Source organism: Thalassophryne amazonica, chromosome 14 (genome assembly GCF_902500255.1).
Source record: "Thalassophryne amazonica chromosome 14, fThaAma1.1, whole genome shotgun sequence".
Taxonomy (NCBI): Eukaryota; Metazoa; Chordata; class Actinopteri; order Batrachoidiformes; family Batrachoididae; genus Thalassophryne; species Thalassophryne amazonica.
Window position 1 is genome coordinate 21,887,531 of NC_047116.1, and position 9,367 is coordinate 21,896,897.

Below are 9,367 nucleotides of genomic sequence, written 5' to 3' on the forward strand. Positions count from 1 at the left end.
CAGGCATCATGATATGGGCATGTTTCTCCTACTATGGTGTTGGGCCTATATATTGCATACCAGGTATCATGGATCAGTTTGGATATGTCAAAATACTTGAAGAGGTCATGTTGCCTTATGCTGAAGAGGACATGCCCTTGAAATGGGTGTTTCAACAAGACAATGACCCCAAGCACACTAGTAAACCAGCAAAATCTTGGTTCCAAATCAACAACATGCCTCGCAGATGTGAAGAAATCATGAAAATCTGTGGTTATACAACTAAACACTAGTTTAGTGATTCACAGGATTGCTAAAAAAAAAAAGCAGTTTGAACATAATAGTTTTGAGTGTGTAGCATCAACAGCAGATGCTACTATTATTGTGAACACCCCCTTTTCTACTTTTTTTTTTTTTTTTACTAATAGCCCAATTTCATAGCCTTAAGAGTGTGCATATCATGAATGCTTGGTCTTGTTGGATTTGGATTTGTGAGAATCTACTGAATCTACTGGTACCTTGTTTCCCATGTAACAATAAGAAATATACTCAAAACCTGAATTAATCTTTTTAGTCACATAGCACTACTATTATTCTGAACACTACTGTATGTGACCCTGCAGCAGACTGGCGTCCTGTCCAGGGTGTACCTCTCCTCACACCCTATGACTGCTGGAATAGGCTCCAGCCCCCAGTGACCCTTGTTTGGAGTAAGCGGGAATACAAAATGGATGGATGGATGGATGGATGGATAAACGTCTCATACATACAGTCATCAATCAGAATGAAATAGATCAATCTGATTAGTGTTTTGGTAATAAAGACAAGAATGTGAAATCTAAAAAAGCACATTTAGTAGTTTATTTGGATTGTTTGTCAGATTGTTTGGGTGGCATTATAATGGTTCAATGCAGCTATAGAGATAGACCGAAGTAGCAGGTGGACTCCCCATACTGCATTTTACACACACATTATTTTATTTATTTATTTTTTTACAGTGGGGCAAAAAAGTATTTAGTCAGTCCCTGATTGTGCAAGTTCTCCTACTTAGAAAGATGAGAGAGGTCTGCAATTTTCAACATAGGTACACTTCAACTGTGAGAGACAAAATGAGAAAAAAAAAATCCAGGATCGATAAGCAGAATCGATAGACAAAATCTTATCAATACCCATCCCTATTAGCAACTAAAATGTTTAGTCAGTATTACTGTGGGCATACATTTTACTATCTTTAACTATCTTGCTAGGTCTGACGCCTAGCTGGCAGAGGAGCTGAACCGCTTCTTTGCCCGCTTCGAAGCAGACAGTCCAGCAGCAACTCCACACCCACCACCCTCCAGCACTAGCACACTAACACTTCAGGAACACGAAGTGAGACGTGTGCTGAAGGCGGTGAACCCCAGGAAGGCAGCCGGCCCCGATGGTGTACCTGGAAAGGTACTGAAAGCGTGAGCGTGTGCTGACCAACTGGCTGGAGTTTCATCTGCATCTTCAACCTGTCCCTGTCGCAGGCCATCATTCCACTTTGCCTCAAATCCTCCACCATCATTCCAGTCCCAAAGAAGTCAGGAGTGGAGAGCATAAATGACTACAGGCCTGTTGCACTTACGTCTGTGGTCATGAAGTGCTTTGAAAGACTGGTCTCTCAGCACATCAGAGCCTGTCTGCCTCCCACTCTGGGCCCCCAGCAGTTTGCCTACAGGGCAAACCGCTCCACAGAGGACGCTATCACCACAGCTCTCCACACCGCGCTGAGCCACCTGGAGCACCAGGGGAGCTAAGTGAGGATGCTCTTCCTGGACTTCAGCTCAGCCTTCACCCACATCATCCCGGAGATCCTGGTCCAGAAACTGACACATCTGGGCATCTCCACCCCCATCTGCCAGTGGATCAAGGACTTCCGCAAAAACCACCCACAGTCCATGAAACTTGGCCCCCACATTTCCTCCACCATCACACTCAGCACCGGTTCCCCTCAAGGCTGTGTACTGAGCCCCCTCCTGTTCACCCTTTACACGCACGACTGCTCTCCGACCCATCCCACAAACACCATCATAAAGTTTGCGGATGACACCACCGTGATTGGGCTCATCTCAGGGGGGATGAGACTGACTACAGAGATGAGGTCAACCGACTGACAGCGTGGTGTTCAGCTAATAACCTGCCGCTGAACACCACAAAAACAAAAGAAATAATCCTGGACTTCAGGAAGAACAGGGCTGACCCAGCCCCGCTGTACATCCAAGGGGACTGTGTGGAAAGGGTCAGCTCCATCAGGTTCCTGGGAGTGCAGCTCTCTGACAGCTTCTCCTGGACTGCCAACACCACAGTGGTGGTGAAGAAAGCCCAGCAGCGACTCCACTTCCTGAGGGTGCTCAGGAGAAACAATCTGGAGGAGAAGCTGCTGGTGTTGTTCTACAGTCACCATCGAGAGCATCCTGACGTACTGCATTACAGCGTGGTACGGGGGGTGCTCGGCAGCAGACAGGAGAGCGCTGCAGAGGGTGATCAAAATGGCACAGGGGATCACTGGTTGCTCTCTGCCCAGCCTGGAAGACATTGCCAGCTCTCGCTACCTCAGCAGAGCTGCCAGCATCAGCAAAGGCACATCCCACCCCAGCAACCACCTGTTTGACCTACTACCCACCCCGGCCGACAGTATAGGTCAATCAAAACTAGGACAAACAGACTTAGGGACAGCTTTCTCCCCAGAGCGATCACTGCACTGAACAATAACAAATCACTCTAACCCGCACCTTTCAAGTTTCTTGTGCAATATCTGTAAACCATGTGCAATTTTCCCGTGCAATATGATTCACAGCAAAGCAAGCAAAAAAACACAGCAAAGCAAGCAAGACAAAAAACTATGAAGAAAGGGCTGGAAACAAAGGAGGAAAGCACAATGATTTGGTGGGGAGAAGTGAGAACATCAATTTCTATTTAATCCACGTGATGGCGGATGCAGCCTGTGAGCCGTTGCTAGAGTGCCTCCATCTTGCTTAGTGTCATTATGCGTCGTCAGGCTTTAGATTACATAGAAATAAATTATTTGCTGTCTTAAACTTGGGTTAAAAGTGATCTGAAAATGCTGTTTTGTGCAGCGTTCAGGTGTTACGACAAGCTGACAAAGGAGTATGAGCTGGTAAATAAAGGTTACAGTGGTCCCTCGTTTATCGTGGGAGTTACATTCTAAAAATAACCCGCGATAAGCAAAATCCGAAGTAGTCAGCGCTATTTTTTGCAATTATTATAAATGTTTTAAGGCTGTAAAACTCCTCACTACACACTTTATACACTTTTCTCAAACAGGCATTAACATTTTCTCACTTTTCTCTCCTGTGTAAACACTCTCTTTTTTTCTTCTGTGCGAGAAGATTATAAACAGACAAGCAGAGCACACTGCCTCCGGAGGTATGGATGCGGGACCGCAAAGAATCCAAGTCATAGTCACGGAGCTCTGCGGCTGCGGTCAACATCCGGATCAAAACAGCAAGCATAGTCTCTGGACCTGTTGCCAGATTTGGTACAGCTCAGCACAGCAGACATGAGGGCGGTGTGAGTGGCCCGCTGCTGCGTTTACCGAGCCCGCAGACTCAGTAAACACATCGGAGGCAGTGAGCGCAATCACGGTGATGCCAGCCTGATAAGGATGCAGAACACAATGTGCTGTTAAAAAAGGCATGCAAAATTGCACAAAAAAAATCCGCTAAACTGCGAGGCCGCGAAAGGTGAACCGCGTTATAGCGAGGGACCACTGTATAGTAAATTGCACACACAATCTAGCAAAACGAGCACACGATTGAGTAAAACAAGCACAGTATAATTGTGCATACAAATGGTAAAATGAGAGCACAATTTAATGAAACGTGCGCACATTTTAGCAAAATTTGCGCAATGCAGTAAGATGAGAGCACATTCTCTTGGCATGCAAACTCATAACCTAAACATGTAACTGTAATAAACCAAATTATGACTAACAATATAGATGCAGCAACTAACAGGGTCCAAGCAAGCTGGCAAACAGTGGTCGTTCACATAAACAACCCAACAATGCTCAATCTACTATGTATAACACAGCATGTGGTTGTAGCTTTTCTTTTTCAGATGCTGGTGTCACGCCATTTGTCATCATACATCTCCCACACAAGAAGCTCTCCTGCAGTATGCAATGTAATGCCACCAGACCATCCTTGATCAAGCTTCCCCAAAAAGCAATGACTGCCCTCAAAGTGAATGTTTTTCCTTGGAGAACCATATTGGAGGGAAATTCACTCAAGGAAAATTCTGTGTGGTTTGCAAGGTCAGTGTCAATCCATGTCATTTCTCTAATGCTGTAGCTGTCCCTGCACAGAACACATTTCCTGAGTTGCAGTCTGCTGTTTTGAAATCTGATAGACACTGAGAATGATTCTGGATTGGTCTGAAGCACGCAGACTCAGGAAGGCGGAGTCCTTCGTCCACAACGGTGTCAAGCTGAGCCGAAGTTTTTTTGGGGGAAAGAACACGGCGGCGGCTTGGACACGCAGTCGAGCAGGTCCTGCGCATCTACGCGTTTTATTGCACCTAAAAGGTCGTTCATCTGTTGTTAAAACCTCTGAGGTTTTAAACCGCAATTATTTTCGTGATCTTCATGCTTGTCGTAAAATCTGGGCTGAGTTTCAACGTGTGGCTTTTGCAATTACACTGTTGTTCATTGTTGCACTACCTGTGCGTATCTGCTTATCCGGAGCAATTGATGTCAATCACCTGTGCCATGAACGCCAGTGGGATCACGACACAGCAGGACTGTTTGCTGCTGGTACACCAGGAGTTAACATCGGTACATGCTCGCCAAGTGGATATTCTGAAAGTTTTCATCACAACCTTTTTGGATATTACACAATTTATTCTTCTGTCCTACAACACGGGCGGGCCGCGGTGGGCAAAGCTACAGTTGGACAGCAGCAAGCCGCTTCATCACGCGCACAACCTGGCTTCCTGCTTGTGTTGCTCCTGCTCTCTGGAGATGTACATCTAAATCCTGGCCCTGGAGTTGGAACACCGCAGGCACAGGATACCAGCACGGGGCTCCAACTGAATGGTTCCCCGGAGCAGGTGCAATTGGACTCCTTTTTTGTGTGACCTGATCAACGCGGGGAGTGATTGTTTGAATAACACACCGTAGCTATTTGTTGGAAATCTAAGCGATCCTGTGAACTACATAAATAACTCATCTAGTGTTTCAGCGTGTCGGCAAACCGCTGTGAGGAAGCAGAGGCTGTACAAAACTTTTCAAACTGTCAATCACGTGAAGGTCCTTTGGATCCGAAGTTAAAACCAAGGGGACTTTTTGGTGGACATTTAAACATTAGGAGTATTGTGCAAAAAGTGATCAGTTAATCCATTTATTGTCAGATTCTAATCTGGATTTTCTTTGTATTTCTGAAATGTGGCTACAGTCCTCCACTCCCTCTCATGTATTTATGGTGCCAGGTTATCAGTGTTTCAGACGGGACAGACCTGTGGGTCGGGGAGGAGGGGTGTTAATATATGTAAGAAATGACATTAAATGAGAACGGGTGGTTTTTAAAGCTGCTAATACGCTGGAATATGTCGGATTGAAAATTATTTTATCCCAGCAAATGTCTTTTACATTATGGAGTGTACAGACCCCCCTCTGCAAATGATGCATTTTATGATCAGTTGACAGAAATGCTCAGAGAATGTAATCACAACAAAGAGTTAATTCTTATGGGTGATTTCAATTTAGACTGGGGAGATAGTGTAAGGAGAAAAAAGTTGAAAGGCTTGGCAGATAAATATAACTTAGATCAGCTCATAAAAGGAGTGACAAGAATTGCCAAAAAATCTAGCACACAACTTGACCTAATTTTTACCAATAAACCAGAAAGAATAACTAAAAGTTATAACCTCATTACTGGGTTATCTGATCATAATCTGACTTTGGTAGCTAGGAATCTTACTAAAAACTTCAATTGTTCAACAGTCCAGGGTCTCCGTTTTCGTATTTTGCGCTTCATAATGTGCCACACATTTTCATTGGGTGACAGGTCTGGACTGCAAGCAGGCCAGTCTAGTACCTGCACTCTTTTATTACGAAGCCAAACTATTGTAACACGTGCAGAATGTGGCTTGGCATTGTCTTGCTGAAATGACAAAGTGACAAGTGACAAAGTTTTTTATTCGGCACACAAAATATTCAAATAGAAAAAAATGAACAATTCCACAAACAAACACAGACAAAACTAGTGAGTCCGAAAGGGTGTGGGCTGAAGCAAAGCTTATTAGCGCCCACCCCTGCTAGTACAAGTCCAACAATTCTAATCAGTCATATTTACATAAATATAAATTCACTACTACATGTCGACACAGACATACACATCAATATACTATTCACTTATAATTATTTTATATAGTACCAGATCACAAGAAAGTCGAATCAAGGCACTTTACGCCAGTAAGGACTAACCTTACCAACCCCCAGAGCGAGCACTAGGCAACTGTGGTGAGGAAAAACTCCCTATAAGGAAGAAACCTCAAGCAGACCAGGCTCTTGGGGGTGACCCTCTTGGGCTGTGCCATATATACCTATATACATACGTATATACTTTACAAACATAAATATATACATCATATACACAGTCACTTATATACATATACACCTACCCATATCTATATATCTACATATGCATATACATACCCACACATTCAATATACAAAGTCCCACTTATAAATTGAACATTCCATAAATCAAATTATATTTGCTTCTTTATGATACTTAGACATAATGTTCTTTTTGAGTAGTTTCTTAAATCTTACTAAGGTACTACTCATTCTAACCTCTGTTGAACATTTGTTCCATTTCCTCACCCCAACCACAGACACACAAAAACCCTTTACATTTGTTCTTACTGGTGGTTTCATAAAAATTGCACAACCTCTTAAACTATATCTGGATTCCCTCAATCGGAACAGACTCTGGACATGTCTCGGTAAGGCTTGGTTTTTCGCTCGAAATAAAGTTTGAATTGTAATGTAATCGACCAAATCAATGAATTTTAATAAATTTAAAGACACAAATAGAGAATGAGTTGGTTCACGATATTGTTTATTGCAGATGATTCGTATGGCTCGTTTTTGCAAAAGGAATATTGGATTGGTATTTGATTTGTAAGTGTTTCCCCATGACTCAACACAATATGTCATATATGGTACCAACAGAGAATGATATAATTTATATGTGGTTTCCAGCTAAGTTTATTATCAATTATAACACCTAAAAATGTATTCTCTGTTACTAACTCAATTTCCTTATTGTTTATAGTTAATTTTTTACATTTGGGTGCCTGTTTATTTCCAAATATAATACATTTAGTTTTCCCAAGGTTGAGTGACAACTTATTAGCGTCAAACCAAACCTTACATTTTTCCAGTTCTTTCTCCACTATGTCCAGAAGCTGTTCAAGATTTTCACCGCTACAGAACACAGTTGTATCATCCGCAAAAAGGACACATCTCAGTGAACTCGACACCCAACTTATATCATTTATATAGATTATAAACAACAAAGGACCCAGCACTGAGCCCTGCGGCACCCCACATGTGCCGCAGGGACGTCCCTGAAAAAGATGTTGCTTGGATGGCAGCATGTGTTGCTCCAAAATCTGGATGTACCTTTCAGCATTGATGGTACCATCACAGATGTGTATGTTGCTCATGTCATGGGCACTAACACACCCCCATACCATCACAGATGCTGGCTTTTCAACTTTGCGGCAGTAACAATCTGGATGTTTGTCCGGAGAACACGACATCCAAAAACAATTTGAAATGTGGACTCATCAGACCACAGCACACTTTCCACTTTGCGCCTGTCCATTTCAAATGAGCTCGGGCCCAGAGAAGGCGGTGGTCTATCTGGATGTTGTTGTGTGGCTTTCACTTTGCATGGGAGAGATTTAACTTGCACTTGTAGTTGTAGCGACGAACTGTGTTAAGTGACAATGGTTTTCTGAAGTGTTTCTGAGCTCACGAGATAAGAGCCTTTACACAATGATGTCAGTTTTTAATGCAGTGCTGCCTGAGGGATCAAAGGTCACGGGCATTCAATGTTGGTTTTCGGCCATGCCACTTATGTGTAGAAAGTTCTCCAGATTCTCTGAATCTTCTGATTATATTTTGGACTGTAGATGATGGAATCCCTAAATTTCTTGCAATTTAATGTTGAGAACCATTGTTCTTAAACTATTGGACTATTTTTTTCACGCACAAAGTGGTGATCCTCACCCCATCTTTGCTTGTGAACAGCTGAGCCTATTGGGGATGCTCCTTTTATACCCAATCATGACACTCACGATTAGTGTCCTCAGTTCCCAAATGCTTATTGAGTGTTGTTAGAAGGAAAGGTGATGTAACACAGTGGTAAACATACCACTGTCCCAGCTTTTTTGAAACGTGTTGCAGGCATCCCTTTCAAAATGGGCAAATATTTGCACAAAAACAATAAAATTTATCAGTTTGAACATTAAAATATCTTGTGTCTGTGGTGTATTCAATATAGGTTGCAGAGGATTTGCAAATCATTGTATTCTGTTATTTACATTTCACACAATGTCCCATCTTAATTGGAATTGGGGATTTTATATATATATATATATATATATATATATATATATATATATATATATATATATATATATATATACACACACACAGACACACATACACATGTGTATATGTGTGTGCGCGTATATATTTGGATGTGAGTGAATGGGGTCTACTCCTACTGGTGTAAACTACTGCAGGCTTTATATGCAGTCCCTTGTCTGTAGTCAGCCAGACATACAGTTGTATGCAAAAGTTTGGACACCCCTGATAATTTTCATGATTTTCTTTTGTAAATCATTGGTTGTCTGGATCAGAAATTTCAGTTAAATATAGCATATAGCAGACGAACACACTGATGTTTGAGAAGTAAAATGAAGTCTCTAGTATTTACACAAAGTGTGCCACAATTTAAACAAAATTAGGCAGGTGCATAAATTTGGGCACCCTTGTCATTTATTGATTTGAATACATTTAGCACTAATTACTGGAACACAAAATTGCTTTGGTAAGCTCACTGACCGATTACCTCCTTAGACGGGTGAACCCAATCATGAGAAAGGGTATTTAATTGTCACCATTTGCAAATGTTTCCCCTTTTTGTATTTCTTCTAATGAGAAGTAACATGGGCACCTCTAAACAACTCTCAAATTACCTGAAAACAAAGACTGTTCAACATCATGGTTTAGGGGAAGGACACAAAAAGCTATCTCAGAGATTTCAGCTGTCAGTTTCCACTGTGAGGAACACAGTGAAAAAAACAGAAGGCCACAGGCACAGTAC